The 19,565-nt window shown below is 53.0% G+C and overlaps 1 protein-coding gene across 2 annotated transcripts in view; it reads right to left on the bottom strand.

The window, feature by feature from the left end:
* PPP6R2 (protein phosphatase 6 regulatory subunit 2) overlaps positions 1 to 12,356 on the bottom strand; it is a 97,514-nt gene extending 85,158 nt beyond the window's left edge. The window contains exon 1 of one of the 2 annotated variants that reach the window (XM_071803588.1): positions 12,191 to 12,356. The gene's annotated coding sequence lies outside the window, so the exon portion shown is untranslated. The remainder of the gene's footprint in view (positions 1 to 12,190) is intronic. The other variant, XM_065839265.2, reaches the window with a different exon arrangement.
* Between the last annotated feature and the right edge of the window lie 7,209 nt (positions 12,357 to 19,565).

The following is a 19,565-nucleotide window of genomic DNA, read 5'->3' as shown; positions in this document are numbered from 1 at the left end:
GCCCTGCTGTCCCCCTGCAATGTCCTCTACAGCCATCCTGGGGGTGCTGCACATCCCCCTCCTTCTTTTAGTTTAAAACCATCAACCCTTGTCCTGTCACAACAGGTTCTGCTCTGAAGTTTGTCCCCATCTTTCTTATGGTCCCTTTTCAGTCCGGAAAGGCCACACTAAGGTCTCCCCCGAGCTTCTGTTCTCCAGCTGAACAGCCCAGCTCTCTCACCTGTCACCAGCAGAGCTGCTCCAGCCTCAGTGTTTCAGCGCTGCCGAAGCCAGCGCTGTGTGCTCAGCCACAGCCACGCCAGTGTGGAGGGAGCATGTCGCAGGCAGCAGTGCCGAAACCCAGCCCGCGGCATCGGCTCTGCCCGTCGCTCCTGCAGCTCCCACCTGTCCTTGCACCATGTTCTCCTGCCATGGCGTGTCCTCCTGCCACGGCGTGTCCTCCCGCCACGGCGTGTCCTCCCGCCACGGCGTCCAGGCTTTGCCTTGCGCCTCTCCCCGCAGCATCAGCCAACAGGAGGGGACAATCTCTGTCCCTACTCCCCTCAGAAACGCCATCCAGCCTCCCAGGACCGCTGTACACATGGGGCACTCACTCCACAGCCACAGCGAACGTGTAGGGAGGATGGGAACACCCAACAGAGGATCCCGTGGATCTGCAGATGTCACCACGTCACCAAAGACATGTTTCAGCCTCCCTCAGTTCCAGAAGGACAGGGAACTGCTGGAGAGGGTCCAGCGTAGGGCAACAAAGATGATTAAGGGAGTGGAGCATCTCCCTCATGAAGAAAGGCTGAGGGAGCTGGGGCTCTTTAGTTTGGAGAAGAGGAGACTGAGGGGTGACCTTATTAATGTTTATAAATATATAAAGGGTGAGTGCCACGAGGATGGAGCCAGGCTCTTCTCAGTGACAAACAATGATAGGACAAGGGGCAACGGGATCAAGCTGGAACACAAGAGGTTCCACTTAAATTTGAGAAAGAACTTCTTCTCAGTGAGGGTAACAGAGCACTGGACCAGGCTGCCCAGGGGGGTTGTGGAGTCTCCTTCCCTGGAGACATTCAAAGCCCGCCTGGACGTGTTCCTGTGCGACCTCACCTAGGCGTTCCTGCTCCAGCAGGGGGATTGGACTGGATGAGCTTTTGAGGTCCCTTCCAATCCCAAACATACTGTGATACTGTGAGATCGCATTTATGGGCTGTTGATTTGGAAGCACTTCGATGCACATTGAGTTGTCAGATGAAATTTACTCTTAACCAGCACAGTATTCGCCAGCCAGGAACCTGCTCGTTTTCCTCTTCTGAGCTGGCGGCAGGATTTCTGCATTTGCCAAACGGAGCGCCCTGGACGCCGACTCTCCTGGGCATGGGCAGCAGCCACGCGTTCTGCAGGAGCCTCCTCCACCAGCACAGCCGGGGCTGTCCTGGGCTTTTTCGCTTTTAATAAAAAACCGCTGAAGGCAGAAAAAGATGAAGGCTTGTCTGTTGTACAAATACGCACACTAAATTAAGTGCTACTTCTAATTATTCTGTGCTTCTGAAGCTCCCTAATAAAGAGATGATATCAAGAAGTACTTTGTTTTGATGATCAACTTTATCCTCATCTGGTATCTAGTTAAACAGCCTCCTAATTGACGCCCTACCCCATGCTAAGGACAACATTTGCACAGCTTCTTCATTTAAATGTTATGTTTTTAATTAAATTCAACACACCCAGACACCGAAGAAACTGCAACGTTTCCAGAAACGCAGGGAAAACCCAATCAGAAAATACACCAAACTCAACCTGAGCATAATGGCACAAAAGCCTTTTTATCTAGGTTGGTCAAAAGCACTTGCAGCTGCGTACACAGCGAGGAACTGAAGTGCATGGGTACCAGCTCCACACCGTCTACCAGGGCAGCTACCTCAGCCCTTCTAGCCTGGCCCCCCCTCAATCACCGCTCATCTCAGATTCATTGTCAAACATACGCGGTTCTCTGTGTCCCTCTCCCCACGGGAACCCTGTGGGGTTTCTGGGCCTCACTTTACAGATCAACCTTCAAGTGTAAGGTTTGCACCTCGCTTTGAATATTCCCAAGCTCACACACAATCATTGTTAAAACAAACAGAACCGAATCCTGGGGGTTTAAGCGCAGGACTCTCAGCCGCTCCCCTCACTGCTCCCATCAAACAGCACTGCGATAGCGGGCAGACTGCCTACTGCACCTTGTTTAAGCAGTACATTATTTTTTCCTGGATCACCACAGTTAAACTCTTCAGAAACAATCATTATTATTTAGATTATTACTTCAGAAGCGAGACACTGGTGTTCACTGGGGCACACAAGCAGCATCTTTGACAAAACCCAGTTTGTCAGAGTCATTTACCGCACTGATCACTGGATGCTGAACACACAGAATAAGGCAATTTTACTAGAGAAACATCATTCCGCGCAGATAGTGCAGCAGCATCTGCAAACCCGGGTTTCCTGTTGTGCTTCCCCAGATGAAAAGCTGTACGTTTCGGGTACACCTGTTTTATCAGCACCGCAATGGCCTCAGATGAGCAAGAACAACAACTGCCTGCAATCCTTTAATGGCCCTTTACACCAGTTCCAAGCTTCAAAACGGCTCCTGTGGCTCCATCTACGCCTCCTGCGCACTGCAGTCCTTACCAGAATATTCCGACATTGTGCTGTTCTACCAACCAAACTGCAGGGACACGAGGCAGATATTGCTTCACCAAAACCGTGACAAACCAGTGCTTTAAACTGGATATTAAACAACAGATCCCTTCTCATTTTCTTCATTTTTCAGGACATCACAGAGACACAGCCCAAGAAAAACCTCACTTATGCCAAGGCACTACCAGCCTGTTGGCCTGCATGGCACCTTTTTAACTGTATTTATATCTTGAACGAAAAACAATTATTCGGAAATTTCAGACCCACCCTCTGGAGTTCAACAGGCTTCACCTGGACAGGTGAACTCTATACCACAGACCAGAATGACGCAATGGTGACATCAGGCCACAGCGTGTCATGTATTCCAACTCGCACTGCTGAAAACAAGGTGTTTTCCTTTTCCTTGTGGTATTAGCAAAAAAAAAACAGTCACGTGGATCACCCCCCAATGTGGTTGGGAGCAGAGCTGCAGAACTGGCTGTGCCAGAGAGCAGGGGGACAGCAGGGACACAGAACGGGGTGAGCAGGGACAGCAGTGACAGAACGGAGTGAGCAGGGCCACAGAACGGGGAGTGAGCAGGGACAGCAGTGACAGAACGGGGTGAGCAGGGACACAGAACAGGGGTGAGCAGGGACAGCTGGGCCACAGAACAGGGGTGAGCAGGGACAGTAGTGACAGAACGGGCGTGAGCAGGGACACACAACGGGGGTGAGCAGGGACAGCAGGGCCACTGAATGGGGGTGAGCAGGGACAGCTGGGACACAGAACAGGGTGAGCAGGGCCAGTAGTGACACAACGGGGGTGAGCAGGGCCACACAACGGGGGTGAGCAGGGCCAGCAGTGACAGAACGGGGGTGAGCAGGGCCAGCAGGGCCACGGATCGGGTGTGAGCAGGGCCAGCAGTGACAGAACAGGTGTGAGCAGGGCCAGCAGTGACAGAACAGGTGTGAGCAGGGCCAGCAGTGACAGAACAGGTGTGAGCAGGGCCAGCAGGGCCAGCTCTGTGCAGCAGGAATAGCTTCAACGCATCTCGAACTCTGGCTTTAGGCACAAATTCTAAGACACTGTTCACGCTGTAACTAAACAGTCTTAATCATAACCCAAAACATGAATAAAAGGCACAGAACCTGTAACAGTGAAGGTGAAGATTTCAGATGACTGAAAGGCACGACACATTTTCAAAGTTTAATAAAGAATTATATGGATCGTATAAACTTTGGGAAAACAAATGAACACCAAGCTTGCACAACAGATCATCAGTAAGTACTGTGGACCTCCAGAAATGCCTCAGAGAGCACAGGTCCTGACGGTCACAGGAACAGGATCATCCCCGCAAACACCTCTGATCCCACACAACGCCAATGCCCGCTTGCTTGGTTTGCAACTCAACACTCGGTTCCCAGGAGTCATGGTAAGATATTAATTGGTATATAACACCCCAAGTCTATTTGAACAACACTTCCCAAGTCAGAACTCCAGTTCCAAGCCAAGCAGACTCTGAGCAATAGAAATGTCAGCCCCATCATTGCAGACACACGTTCTCTGCAGTGCTGAGAGCACCAGCACCAATTCCCTAGGAACACCCAGCACCAAATCCCCCAGGAACACCCAGCACCAAATCCCCCAGGAACACCCAGCACCAAATCCCCCAGGAACACCCAGCACCAAATCCCCCAGGAACACCCAGCACCAAATCCCCCAGGAACACCCAGCACCTCACGGGCCTCCCAAGCAACCTGGCTGAAGTATCCCCCAGCTCATTTCAAACCAGACCTTTCCACCCATGAACACAGACGCTATCAGTCCTTTCTAAGGTGAGTGGTTCTTTTTGCTTCCTATGAAGTCTGCAAGCAAGGTGTGTTCTTTTCTCCTCAGCTGGAAGACACTATCGTGGCATTTTAAACAGCATTTCTGTTGCTTCTGTATCCAAAGAGCAGGATAAAGGCCCGTGTGCCATCCGGCGCTGTGCAGACACCAGCGCAGGGGCTGCAAACAGAGTAGAACCACGTACAGAAAAGCCAGTGCAGGACTATGGGAATATAACGTGCTGAAGAACCAGAGAAAACGCAGGAGGGACTTCTCTCCGTTCCACCGAGGTACTCCCAGGGCGTTACGGGGGTGTTAAGCATTACACAGACAAATGTTCTCCCCTCTTACTTGAACAGGTGAGACACCCACACAAACTCTTGGCCTGAGCAATATTCCCAACATCAAGCTTCACAAGTTCTATACACGCCAAAAATCGTGAACGAGAAATACTTTAGAATTCCACAGGTATCATCAGACTTCCCCTTGCTGCTTTTTATAAAATACACCAGTATGGGGTTTAATCTTTTCTGCCCTGCTGTTTTCTTTAATCACATATCTCAAATTGTCCCTAACACTAACACACAGAATATTTTGCCATTTTGAGGCATAGCATCCACTCCAATCACTATATAACACTGTCCATGTTACTTTGGCTCATGACTTCGCACCGAGATGACTTCAGACAGCCCTTCCAGCAGCACTGCCTGGTCTTCTCCGGCTCTTCCCCAGGGGTTTGAACCGGTCACTCCACAGCACTGCAGCGGCCTCCCTGCAGCAAGACCGGCCCATCTTCTAGAGCGCTCCAACACTGAGCTCACCAGAAGTTGGGTTCTTTCTATCCCCGGCCTTCGAGATCCTCCTGTTTCTCCAACCACTAGGGCTGGTGTTTGGTTGTTAGCGATTTGGTGAAGTTTCTGCTTCTCCCAAAATAATATCTCCATGACCGGGGCACAGTCCAGCGGCTCTAACAAGAAACCACGATTATGCAACCACGTCGCTCTCGCATGGCAAAGTTCGCCTGTGACTACCAGGTGATTCAGTTTCACTTCCCAGTTCCTTGTAAAAACTCCCGCATATATCTAAACCCCAAGCATGCACTCCATATTTTTACTAGCTGTTCTCTCCTAGGACGAAAAAGAATTCAACAGTTTTGTTCTTGGGAACTGCACCGCTTCATTACAACGTTTTCCGCCAGATATTTAAAAAAACAGCCCTTATAAGTTCAATTAAGTAAAACTCATGCAAACTGAAGTGGAAGCGGTGAGGACCCTCTCTGCAAAACACGTCATTCCCTACCAGCACTGCTATTGAAAACGGAGGGGAAAAACGGGACAGTGCATGAAAGTGGTCACACTGAAAGCACTACAGACATTGACGCTAATTAACAGCTCCTTTAGAGGGACTGCAGTCAGCTAAGGAGAGACATGACAGAAGAAACAGGAAAAACAGAAGTACTGACACTAGCTGCCTGTTTTGTAAGAGGAAACAGTGGGTACAGTGTAACATCAATGAAACTGAATATGCATTTATTCCTGGCACAGCAGCCCTAAAACATTGCGTGCCTTCCTGCAAAATCTGGCATCCCTTAGTATTTTTGTAAACTACCCTGCTCCTCCGGCCTTGAGTCGTCACAAAACTCAGACACACCAAACAGTCTCTAGGCCCGGTCATAATTAAATAGTCTTCAGAGACAGCACAAGGGAAAAACTCAATATTTACATTGCCTAGAACAGTGATAAACTCCTTTTCAGCTGAGCATCCTCTCCATGCCAAGCACTGAGGAGACACGGACAAATGCTGTGTTCTGCAGCAGGAGTCAGTGATCTTCAGCAGCCAGGCTCAGCAGCCAGCACCACGAGCAGCTGCCCCTCTGGTGCCAGCCCCAGTTCCAGAGCCTGGAACACCAACCTGCTGCTCATGCACACCACTAAAAACTTCAGTTTGCTCGTTGTATCAGTCTTAAATCGACAACTATGTGATGCTGAATCATCTATAGACGCTGCTTTTGAACCTCTCAGTCAGCGATAAAAGAGGAAGAAGATTCATCAAACAGTGCTAAGGGCCGAGCACACTGCAGAACACACCCAGTGGCCTTCACCTGGAATGGAACCAGGGCGAGGAGGGGACACCCCCAGAGCAGGAGGGGACATTCCCCCATACCCAGAGGGGACACCCCCCCAGACCCAGAGGGGACACCCCCCCAACCAGGAGGTCCCCACAGAACCTCTGCCGAGCGTCCTGCACCGGGAGCTGCCTCCCGGAACGTTCAGGTATTTATGCTCTGGATGACTAATGTGAATTAGTCAGCCAGACTCCCCGTGCAGCAGGAGAGAAATGAGCACTTGTACAGCAAAACTCTGCTCTATTTCAGACTTTTGCACCAAGAGAAAATAAGCATCTGTTTCCCTCTGTTGACTAAAAAAGGAATCCTGAATGGGTTCCTTGGATGTGGGCATGTGCACCAGAGATAACGTGTGTGAACTCTGGGGAGGTCTCCAGCCCCTGGAAAGTGAAGGCAGGGTCTGAAACACAATGTGGGGGGGAAAAAAAGGCTTAGAAAGTCATTATGAAAATTAAAAAAAAATAAAGAATTGGATATAGCATGGACCTGGCAATGTTAAAAAGCAATATAAAAGCAATATAATAAGGACTGGGAGAATGAAGAAGTAGTAAAAAACAACTGAGCACTAAGAATAACAATATTTCATATTAAAAAAAAGGATAAGATGCAATAGAACTAAGCTGGAACGATCATTTAGTATTTTCTAATTTGTTAAGTAGAGTGCTGACTGAGCATCTGCTGCCCATTAATCGGGTACTCAGGAGCTGAGGTCCTGGGACTTAGCATGACCTGAATATTTCATTCTAGGCTTAGTTTGATTGAATCTAGTGCAGAATCCTGGCTTTTGTTACCAGTACCAGCCCTGCAGCCCCACCATTCCCAACCCGGTTTACTGTCCGGCCCAGGCTCCGGCAGCAGAGCTCACCTGTTCCCATCCCGCCTGGTCAGCCAAATAAAGCAGCAGCGGATGAAGAGGGGAAGGGGAGGAAGGCTTGGGCCAGCCCGAGACCGTGGGACAAACCAGCAACACCTTGTGCTGCAAACCCGGATTAGTTAAACTGAACCCCACCTTATTTAAATCCAGCTCTTTTCAGTCCTCGCCTTCCCGGCTCACACGTTCCTGCGTCCTCCCTTGTGTCACCGCCGTCCTCCCTTGTGTCACCGCCACTTGTGCAACTACACAAGGAGCTGATCCAGCTGAGAACCCCCTGAGCAAGGGCCATCCAGGGACCACACCACATGGTGACACAAATATTAATGCCAACACACGGCAAGCTGGAGCGGGGCCCGCGGATCTGTGGATCTGCACCCTTGGTCCTCCAGCTCGGGGAGTCAGGAGACAGTTCTCAACCTGCTAGTTTACAGTCTTAGTTGTCCTTCTGAAAAAAAAGAACTCTGTCTTGCTATAAAATCACCTATCAGGTGCCAGACCAGAGGATCTTCTGAGAGAAGAAAAGCAAACAGCTAAAGAAAGATGACCTTTCTCATGCCACCCTGCTGCACACTGAAGGAAGACGTTGAAACAATCTGGAGGTTTTGCAAGACTATGAGGAATGAAAAGAAAGAAATTGCTACACAGAAGAGAATCCAAGTCGCTTATCACCAAATGTCAAGGCATAGCCGTCACACATTTTCTCAGCTAACATAATTCAGTCTACCAGAACAAATCAAAGACAAAACCGAAACTGAAATATCTTGTGTTGTATTTCCCTCTTCCTCCCTGTCGGCTGCGGCGCCCAGGACCAGCTCCGCTCCACGGCTCCGCGGCTCTCTGTCCTGCTCCCGGCAGCAGTGCCAGTCCCTGCGCTGCTGCTCCTGCTCCTAATTCTGCCAAACAACATCAGAATCAAAGCGACTTCACGGCTATCAGTGTCACTGCGGGCCACAGTGCTCAGCAGCAGCAAACTGCTGAACTGAAATAAAATAGATATTAAAAAAAGACAAGTAGCACAGGCCTTCTGGAAAGAGCAGCAGAGAGACCTCCCAACTGAACACAAACCTTGAACTCAACCAATCAATATTTTTGGAAGGTTTTCTTTGCAAACCACACAATTGCCTATGAGGACGAGGGCTAGTGAAGGGTTCCGAGTTTGCCTCGGTAAGGAAACCGCTTTGAGCCCTGCCCGTTTGGCTGAACTAACTTCTTGAACTTTGCCATTTCACCACCACGGTATTTTCTCACGCCTTCCGGTTCCCCTGCTGTCCAGATGAGATCGAGTCCTTAAGCGCAGGACACAGACAGAAGGGTAAGAAACGCGGGATCTGCGACAGGGTGACATGTAGAGGCCCCCGCAGAGCTCCCAACCCTGCATGGGACACAAAACAGGCAGAAATGGGAAAAACAGAAATCGAGAGGGAGAGTGAACAGCCACGGCTCAACAGCTGCAGAGCTGCCACGCTGGGTGGCGATTTTAACTTCCCTCCTGGCCCAGGCGCTCAGCTCCCGTTGCTGACACCCCCTGCCCAAGCGCGGTGCCACACGCCGTTTATCCTGCAGAACCCCCTGCCAAAGGTGACAATGTCAGTCAGGCTCCAGGCATCGCTACGCAGCCACTTATCACTGTAGCCACTTGCGCTGCCTCCGTTTATCGAGGGCTAAATGGCATTAACAAGCAAAAAGAGAGAAACGCCACTGTCAATTCAGGCAGCGATGTCAAATTTCCCATTTGCAGACCTGACCCGAATTCCACAAAAATCTGAGCTTTTTCAGTCTGAGATTTTGAACCTTGGCTACAAAAGCTTCGTTTCCCGAGATAAACAATATCTATTTGCCCCCACAGCAGAGTTAACACACAGGTAAAAATAGCCAAGGCATGTAATAATAATGTCAATATTGGTTATTGCACTGCTGGCTGGTTGAGCTGCTCAAAACAAGGAGCAGAAAAGTCCATCACAGGGGGAGGGGAGGATGGTGGGAGGAACCCAGGGAGAGGGAAAGAGAAAATCGCAATTAAAGAAACAAGCGCCCTAGAAACATGACAGCAGCCAGAAAAGACAACATACTTGTGCTTCTAATAATATTGAATCAAAGAAGACACTTAAGTTCCTTTGTTGCTCCTCCTGGTCACACAGAGGCCACATTCTTTCCCTGAGCCTTATATAAACCCACCGACATCCGTAGATTTTCCGTGAAAAGGAGGTAACGAAGTCAAACCCACTCCCAGCCCATAAAGCGTAATTAAGACCAGAAACGTGTTACCCTATAAATAGGGCTGGGAGTGAACTGTGGCTCCATATCTGACTGCTCGGCCGACATCGCTCATTAACACAGCCTATTAGCTCTGCTCTCCCCAATCAGCTTGTCAATAATTGTACACCCAGCGAAACAACATCATCTCCCACAAACATCCCTCCCTGTAAAGTTCCCAGAAGTTCTGTCAACCCCTCAGCTCCTGCTTCGCTCTCAACCAGCTGAGCTCACCCCTTTGCCCCATGACATTTACACCCCAGTTTCCCAGTTCTTCTTGCCATTCTACTGTTGCCTCAGAAACTTTTACTATCACAAAATACTCTTCCATTTCTTGGCATTCCAGTTCGCCCATTTTTACAGCTGAGCTTATAACGCTGTTGTAGCTCTTGCCCTTCAGGCGCCAACACTTCAGACTCCAAGCCATGGTGTTAAGAAAACATCCTACTCGATGATGTCTCTGAAGTCATTTTCCCCAACATATAATCTACAGCTTTTACACTTACACTTGTGCACACCTTATTATCAGAAACACGGGGTAAGAAAGCTGGTCCCGCTCCTCAACGTAAAGGGATTTGCTCTATCCCCAGCACGGCAAAAGAGGCTGTGCCACTCCTGACAGCAACCTGGAGCCTTCTGAAAATCACTTACAGACTGAGGATGCAGTAGGAAAACAAACCAGACAAACCTCCAAACATAAGATTTTAAAGACAGCTTTCTCTCTGCTATTCACTTTGACAGCCTCCAGCTTCTGACCTATGAACTCAAGAACTCAGCCCGGCCCTCCGCCAACACAGGCAGCGGTGGGTTCAGGAGGATGCTCTGGTGCCCCACGCCACCCCCAGAACAAACGCTCCCCCGCCTGAGGTTTGCAGGAACCTCCCCGAGCCTCCCCCGACTGCTGCTCCACCTGCCTGGCACCGCTCACCACAGCCCCAGCTCTTCCCACAAACTCCTGCAGCACCACTGACTTCCAACATTTCCAGACAGGACATTGCCCTTGGTCCCCAAATTCGCAACGTGATACCAAGAAAGTACAAAAGCCACCAGGAATGCGTCTGCAGATCGAACGCAGGAAAAACAAAGCAAGCTTTCAATTTCAGAGCATTTTGTCCTTATCCAACCCCCCATCACCTGCTCCCAAGCTTGTTTATTGGGGTCACTCAAACCTGTACAGACCATTATGTGACACTACCGCCCATTCCAAAATGTAACTTTACTTACCATGCTGTCACCATCGGTTGCTATGGAAATCGCTATACTACCATCCACCAGATTTTTTTACCACTCACGTATTCTGGTCGACTGTTTGCTTTTAAGTGTCAGAGTAATAAGAGAAACCATCCATGTTTATTCTCCCAGCATTCTCACAACAGCGCTTCATCACAAACCCTGCCAGGGAGTGTTTACATGTTTGGCCCCAAACGTGCAGCCCCGCGCAGGACCGGAATCACAACTTTCTCGGGTTTTTTTGAGGGCAAAAATAAAGGACATGCTGAAAACAAGCTTCAGTTTTTAAAATATTAACTTGTAAGCGGGAGATGATACGAAAAATACCTTACATGCCTTCAAGTTCTCGGTTTCTCTTTTTCACTTCCTAGTTTGTTTTTTATAACTGGCGTGAAACGAGGCCTTCGGGTGAGGGAGGGAGCCCGCGCTGGGCTTGTCAAGAAGTCATCGGCTCACGAGGTGACCCGGCGGGGCGAGCCCCGCAGCCCCCACCCCCGCTTGTGCACGTTAACCCCACCGGGGCACCGACACGGATCCCCCGCCCTGCCCAGCCAGGCCGCCGGGTCCCCGGGAGCGTGACCCCCCCGGCCTTGTCACCACCCCCGCTTCAGCAGCAACGGCGGAACAGCTGCCCCGGCGTGAGGCGCCAAAACCTGGGTCCCCGCGTCCTCCCCCCCCCCAAAAAAAAATAAAAAAAAAAAAGGAAACTCTGACACGTGCAGAAAGTCTGATTGAACCCAGATACGGCACGGAGCGGCCCGCCGGGGCAGGGCCAGGGCTCGCAAGCCGAGCTCTGCGAGCAGGGGGGCGGCACGGCCGGAACCGGCAGCTCCGGGCTGAGGAAAACCAACAAAATAACAAGCGAAAAAACAAGCCCGAGGCCGGCGGCGCGGCCCTGCGGCCCCGGCAGCGCTCCGGGAGCGGCGAGCGGCTCCTCTGGGCGCGGGGAGCGGCCCCTCGGGCGCTCCGGGGCGGGCCGGGGGTGTCGGTGCCGGGGCCGCCGCGGAGGCCGGGCGGGGGGGCGGCCAGGCCTCGCACCGCCCCCGCGGCCCTGGGCCCGCCGCCCCGGCCCCGCGCAGGAAGGCGGAAGCGGCCGCGGGGGGCGCAGCCCGCGGCCCGGCCAAGCCCGCTGGCAGCCCCGGTTCGGCCCCGGCGCGGCGGCGGGAGAGCGGGCGGGCGGGCGGGCGGGCGGCGGTGACAGCTCGGCGGCGCGGGCGGCGGGCTCGGCCGCGGGTCTCACCTGCTGAGGGTGCGGGGCTGCCCTCCGCCCCGCGGCGGGGCGGCTGGCGCGCTGCCTGGCTGCGAGGGCTGGCGGCCCGGCGGGCATGGGCCGCGGCCGAGGCGGGGCGCGGCGGCCGGGGCTGCGCTGACAGCGGGCGGCGAAGCGGCGGGTGCCGAGCTCCGGCTGCCTCCAAAATGGCGGCGGCCCCGCTGCTGCCCAGCGCCGCGCGGGGGGGGCGGGAGGGCGGGGCCGGGGGGGTGGGCGGGGCCGGGGGCGGGAAGGGGCGGGGCAGGTGGGGCGGCCGCAGCCTCGGCGGCGGGGTTGGGGACACGGGGACAGGTCGGAACCTGCGGGCGGGGACAGGGCCCGGGTCCCCGAGGCGGCTCTTGGTGACGGGCGGGTAGGCCCCCGCGGGGGACACAGCCCCGGGACGGGAGGAGGGCAGGACACCTGGGGGGACGTGGGGACAGCGGGAGCCCTTCTGTGGCCGCTGCGTTTAAGTAAAGGGACACAGAAGCGGCGGGAGGGGGAAGTCCTTGTGATCCCCGGGCAGCTGCGGTGAGGGCGGCCCTGGGGTCGCCCGGGAGGAACCCCAGAGTCCCCGCAGCCCAGGCTGTTTGTGCTGCAGGAGCTCTGCAGGTCCCCAGCCCCACTGCTCACGCAGGTTCCCAGAGCAGATCACACAGGATCCCAGGGCTTTGAATGGCTCAGAGAAGGAGACTCCACACCCGCTCTGGGCAGCCTGGGCCAGGCTCTGGCACCTCCCAGCAAACAAGGTTCTGCTCATGTTCCCATGGAGCCTCCTGTGGTTCAGTCTGTGCCCGTTGCCCCTCACCCTGGCGCTGGGCACCACTGAACAGAGTCTGCTCCATCCTCTGACACCCCCCTGACATATTGATCATTGATCACATCCCTCTCAGCTTCTCTTCTCCAGCTCAGCAGCCCCAGCTCTCCCAGCCTTTCCTCACACAAAGATGCTCCAGACCCCTCAGCATCTTCCTGTCCCTCCCTGGACTCTCTGCAGTGACTCCTTGTCCTTCTGGAACTGGGGAGCCCAGCACTGGGCCCAGTTCTGCAGATGGGGAGGAACAACCTCCCTGAGCTGCTGCCCACACTCTTCCTCACCCCCCAGGTCCCACTGGCCACTGGGCACAGCGCTGGCTCGTGTCACCCTGTTGTCCCCAGGACTCCAGGTCCTGCTTCCAGCAGCTCAGCCCCAGCCTGTGCTGGAGGCACTGGAGACCAGCACTGTTGTGGGGCTCGGGGATGAACATTGGGGTGACACAGCCCCCCATGTCCTGGGAGGTGGGGATGGATGTGGAGGGGAAAGAAGAGGAGGACAAGAGGAGAAGGAGAAAGGGACAAGCCAAGGGACAGATGGGAATAATACCAGGATATCTCTTAGTCATGCTGCTGCTGGGTTCAGTACATTTCCCTATGGCCTTGCCCAGATTTGTCTGCGTCCCTCAGTAAACTGCTTTTGAATTGCCAGCACCACACAGGAACCCAATAGGAACCCATCCAATTCTGCTCTTAATCCCAAAGTGAGCTCCTGCCCTTAGATTTACCGCTACGTCTTGTCTTCTTCGCTGGGCTGAGTTTAGGCCTGGGCCCTGCAAATATTAATACACGTGGTTAAAATTTAACGTGGACGTCTCTGCTTCAGAAGCCGTGGGCAGATCTGCGGCCGGAGGATGGAGCTGGGGACAAGGGAGAATGCGGGATTCTCCAGCAAGGCACGGGGGAACAACAGTTTTATACCGCCCTGTATGAACACCACGGGGTTTGGGGGTTTTGCCACAGAAATGCCACCAAAAAATTCACCTGTAACTAAATGGCCCAAAGTTCTAGATTCTGCTTGTTTTTTATTATAAGGGCTTGAAGGGAAAGGCTCCAAGACTTTAAATGGTAACCAGGCTGGTAATTAATGCTTTGTTGGCAATTAAGAAGGGAAAAAATAGTACAACCTCAGAAGTTTCATTTCTCTATTCTGCCTGCTGGAGGGTAATGAGCTTATAAAGCATTTTTCGTGGCATGTTGTGGCTTCTGGGGACACGTCGCCACCTACCCAAGCAAATTCTCCAGCAAGACCTGGACAGGCTGGAGAGCTGGGCAGGGAAAAGGTTAATGAAATAGAACAAGGGCAAGTGTAGAGTCTGGAATCTGGGCAGGAACAACCCCAGGTTCCAGTGTAAGTTGGGGAATGAGCTATTAGAGAGCAGTGTAGGGGAAAGGGCCCTGGGGGTCCTGGGGACAGCAGGGTGACCATGAGCCAGCACTGGGCCCTTGTGGCCAGGAAGCCAATGGGACCTGGGGTGGGTTAGAAGGGGGTGGTCAGTAGGTCAGAGAGGTTCTCCTGCCCCTCTGCTCTGCCCTGGGGAGACCACACCTGGAATGTTGTGTCCAGTTGTGGCCCCTCAGCTCCAGAAGGACAGGGAACTGCTGGAGAGAGTCCAGCGCAGCCACCAAGATGCTGGAGGGAGTGGAGCATCTCCCGTGTGAGGAAAGGCTGAGGGAGCTGGGGCTCTGGAGCTGGAGAAGAGGAGACTGAGGGGGGACTCATTCCTGGGGATCAATATGGAAAGGGGCAGTGTCAGGAGGATGGAGCCAGGCTCTTCTGGGTGACACCCAGTGACAGGACAAGGGGCAATGGGTGCAAACTGGAACACAGGAGGTTCCACTTGAATATGAGAAGCAACTTGTTTGGGGTGAGGGTGTCAGAGCCCGGCCCAGGCTGCCCAGGGAGGCTGTGGAGTCTCCTTCTCTGCAGACATTCAAACCCGCCTGGACACCTTCCTGTGGAACCTCAGCTGGGTGTTCCTGCTCCGGGGGGATTGCACTGGATGAGCTTTCCAGGGCCGTTCAGCCCCTGACACTCTGGGATTCTGGAACAGCCTCCTCTTCTCCTCCAGCTCTACGAAACGCACTAAACCACAGGTTAACATGGGGGCTGCCAGCTCGCCTCCCCACCAGGACGCAGGTAGAGGAACAGGGAGAGCTGCTCCAGCGCCCAAAATGACCCACGGGGCCGAGCCCCGAGCTGTTTGACGAGGGCAGGTGTATTCTGCGAACAAACCGTCCGTCTGCTCCGCGGCTCCTCGTGCTGACACGCAGGTGCTGAATGCAGCTACGGCTTCTTGCGTGTTCAAACAGAATAATCAGCGTTTTGCCTACTCATGCCCATATAAAAATTCGGTAATTTGGGGTTTCACATCCTTTGCTGTTGTTAAAATCCACACCGGGTTGCAAGTACGGAAAAATATTATCATGATATTGTCCTCTCGCCGATGTTTCAGCTTTCCTAAACAGGAAGGAGCGGATAATTTAGTGTCCTTCCTCCAACAGTTTTAGCATTTCCAGGGCAGTTGTTTATTGAAACTCATGCTGTCCCCATCCAGCCCGATGTGTACTCAGAAACACGCATCTCCAGTCATCTTATGATGATTTAGTTTCCAATACAGCGAAAATCCATTCAGGGCCGTACGGCCTCGCGCACAGTTTGACAGCCAATTTCCTAGCGATTTTTTACTGTTTTGTGCCAGTACAGTGGTTTCACCAGGTTACAAAAACGTGACTTGACTTTGAAACCCTAACGCCTATGAATAAGGAGAAGAAACAGCTTGGCTGTTTGCGAAGTGTTTTCTCTCAGCCTGGTTTCCCCACCAATCGCTTCAAAAGTCCCTCAGAATGAACAGAAAGGCGTAAGGTGCAAATGTGCCAGCTCTGCTTGCATTGACAGCAACTCAGGCGCTGGGATGGAGCCGCTGCGCTGGCCGGCGAGCTCGCTTCTCCCTGTCTCGGAGCTGAGTCTGACACCTGAACTCATCCCTTCTGCCATCGCACCCGCTCCAACAGCCTCGCGGAAGCTCAGCCGCAAGGTCCCCGAGATGGCAAAGTTGTCACCGTGCCAGTTTGTCACGTACGTGTTGTTGACACCAACAAGAACGGGTACGGACAATTTAGAAACAATCCCGCTTGTGTAACGTATAAAACTCATTCTGACAGGTGCTGGAAGGGCACAGGAAGGGTTCCCAGCGCCGTGTTCCCTGCGCAGCTGCAGAGCCGTCCCGGACCTCGCAGGTTCAGACTAGCGCTGCAGTTCCAGGCTAACACCGTGGGTTTAGACTAACGTTGCAGTTCCAGACTAACGTCGCGGTTCCAGACTACACCATGGTTTCAGACTAATGCTGCGGTTCCAGACTAACACCGTGGGTTTAGACTAATGTTGGGGTTCCAGACTAACATTGCGGTTCCAGACTAACGTCGCGGTTCCAGACTGACATAATGGTTTCAGACTAATGCTGCGGTTCCAGACTAACACCGTGGGTTTAGACTAACGCCGCGGTTCCAGACTAATGTCACAGTTCCAGACTAACATCGCAGTTCCAGACTAACACCATGGTTTCAGATTAATGCTGCGGTTTCAGGCTAACACCATGGATTTAGACTAACGCCGCGGTTCCAGACTAACGTCGCAGTTCCAGACTAACATCGCAGTTCCAGACTAATACCATGGTTTCAGACTAATGCTGCGGTTCCAGACTAACACCGTGGGTTTAGACTAACGTTGGGGTTCCACACTAACGTCGCGGTTCCAGACTAACATCGCAGTTCCAGACTAACACTGTGGTTTCAGACTAATGCTGCGGTTCCAGACTAACACCGTGGGTTTAGACTAACGTCACGGTTCCAGACTAACGTTGCAGTTCCAGACTAAGATCGTGGTTTCAGACTAATGCTGCAGTTCCAGACTAACACCGTGGGTTTAGACTAACGTCGGGGTTCCAGACTAACGTCGTGGTTCCAGACTAACACCGTGGGTTTAGACTAACGTCGGGGTTCCACACTAACGTCGCAGTTCCAGACTCACGTCGTGGTTCCAGACTAACATCGTGGTTTCAGACTAATGCTGCGGTTCCAGACTAACACCATGGGTTTAGACTAACGTCGGGGTTCCAGACTAGCGTCGCGGTTCCAGACTAACACCGTGGGTTTAGACTAACGTCGGGGTTCCAGACTAACGTCGCGGTTCCAGACTAACACCGTGGGTTTAGATTAACACCGTGGGTTTAGACTAACATCGGGGTTCCAGACTAACGTCACGGTTCCAGACTAACGTCGTGGTTCCAGACTAACATCGTGGTTTCAGACTAATGCTGTGGTTCCGGACTAACACCATGGGTTTAGACTAATGTCGGGGTTCCAGACTAGCGTTGCCGTTCCAGACTAACACCGTGGGTTTAGACTAACATCGGGGTTCCAGACTAACGTCGCGGTTCCAGACTAACACCGTGGGTTTAGACTAACGTCAGGGTTCCAGACTAGCGTCGCGGTTCCAGAGTAACGCCGTGGTTTCAGACTAACGCCGCGGCTCCAGACTAGCGCCACGTCCCAGCCCAGCAGTTGGCCCGGCTTCCGTCGGGTTTGCACCCCCATCATTAGCGTGTGTAATTGCATCTTCGTCCTGCGTATGCAAATTCGCAGCCTTTGGCCTGCGAGGCTGGTGAACGCGCTCTCACTTTTCTTCTTAGCATCGGGCATGTGTTTCCCGTCGGTTCAAAATGAACCAAGGCGCTGTCGTTAACATACGGCCCTGAACTTGAAAAGCTGCTGCTCTTTCACTCAGCTGCATTTACACATCAAGCAGCCAGGGCGTTAAATCGCGCTTTGTTGTGTGACTTGCGGGCCTACCAGCTCGCCAGGGTTTGTTGGTGTCTTTGAAGCGCTGAACCCTGTCCTAAGGAAGTTTTCATTCGGAGCCTAAAGTTTGTCGAAAGAGCGTGAAAACCAGAGTTATTGTCAGAAACCCAAGGATCGCTGCAGCGAAGGTTTGGGCAGAGCACGGATCCTCGTGTCTCCAGACCCACAGCGCAACGAGCGTTTCGGGTTTCAGCTGCCCGGCTCTGCAGCCGGAGGAATGAGCCTGAGCCTTACTAAGCCTCACACCTAGAGCAGGCTTAGGTGCACATTTTGCTAGGAGACTGCACGCCCAGAAATAGGATGTGGATGATCAAGAATGCTGGGCTCTATTCTTGGCTTCGAAATGAAGTGTGATCTGGTGCCTGGAGGAGATGTTATATCGGGATCGCCGAGCTGCAGCTTTGACAGTAATTCTGAGAAACACTGGAGGGAGGGGGGAAACGTCTTAGTTCGTCCTACTGGAGTCACAAGCTCTTTTCCTAAATATAATTTGTGTATCGGGCTTTCCAAAGCCCGAGAATTATATTTGGCCGCTTTTTGGAGTGCGTTATAAGGCCTTGTTCACATAACAAAGCTCTGAAGTGCACAGAATATAAACAGCAATGAGAAGCGAGGCCGGCGAGCTGACATTTCTTGGCTTACAGCGTATTGCACGTTCCTCCGGTCTGCGGGGTATTTATGTTCCTCCTCTTGTCTGGGGAATATTATCCTGACTGGCATTGCAAGAGAAGAGGCAGGCGAACTAAAGCCGAATGCAAAATATCCTGCAAAATCTGGTAGGCCGGCTGCTCTTGAGAGCTCTGATGCCGGAGATAATTATAGATGAAAGTGTAGCAACCGCTGTGGTTGGGGTTGCGAAACGCCGTGTTTACCGGGGTTGCTTAGGAGCCGAGCAAACGCGCGGCTGTGCCTGCGCAGCGCGGCGGCTCCGGCGGGGCCGCGGCTGCGGGGAGGCTCGGGTCTGCACCCTGCTCCGCTTCTGCAGGACCTGTGTTGCCCAAATATGGGCCAGCGGCACAGAGGCGCTTCGGCGGCTGCGAATCGCGGCGCTGGGATGAGCCGTTTGGTGGAGACCAAGGCTCAGGAGGCCCAGCCCTCCATGCGGAGCAGATTTAAGGGCTTCTCTTTCGGAGAAAATACCATTTGAAGCTTTCTCTGCAGAAATCCGGAGGCGCACGGGACCGGCACCCCCTCGCAGAAGGGCTGCAGAGCCAGATACCCGTCTGCCGTCGTTTCAAGGCAAGCTGAGGAAATTAATGATACAAGCTTTTGTGTTTAGACAATGCTAAACCAAAACCACCCTGGGGCATGTCCTGGGCTTGTGTAAATCGTCAGGAGGTATCAAAGCAAAGATCAAATGCCCGGCCTTCCCTCAGACATCCTGCGTGTGTTGCGGCGCGGCAGCCCCAGGCGGGCAGGAGTTGTTTGTTTCCCCAGCAGCAGCAATAGCACGGTGCGGCGGGCGGTGCGGTGCGACCATCGCATGCTGTGCTAACCAGCAGCATCCTCTTGGCTTTCAGTTTTTCCACACTTGATTACCCTGACATCCTGTTTCTTCACCCTTAAGCCGCACACTCCCCTTGTTGGGATGATATTGCACCTTGCTCAGCGTGGCCATGGCCCATTATTAGCGTGCTGAGGCGCTACACCGACACCAATAATAAACTGTAATATTAACTGCTAAGCAATATCG

The sequence above is a fragment of the Patagioenas fasciata genome, chromosome 1 (genome assembly GCF_037038585.1).
Source record: "Patagioenas fasciata isolate bPatFas1 chromosome 1, bPatFas1.hap1, whole genome shotgun sequence".
In the NCBI taxonomy this organism is placed as follows: Eukaryota; Metazoa; Chordata; class Aves; order Columbiformes; family Columbidae; genus Patagioenas; species Patagioenas fasciata.
This window is presented reverse-complemented; position numbering and strand designations above follow the sequence as displayed.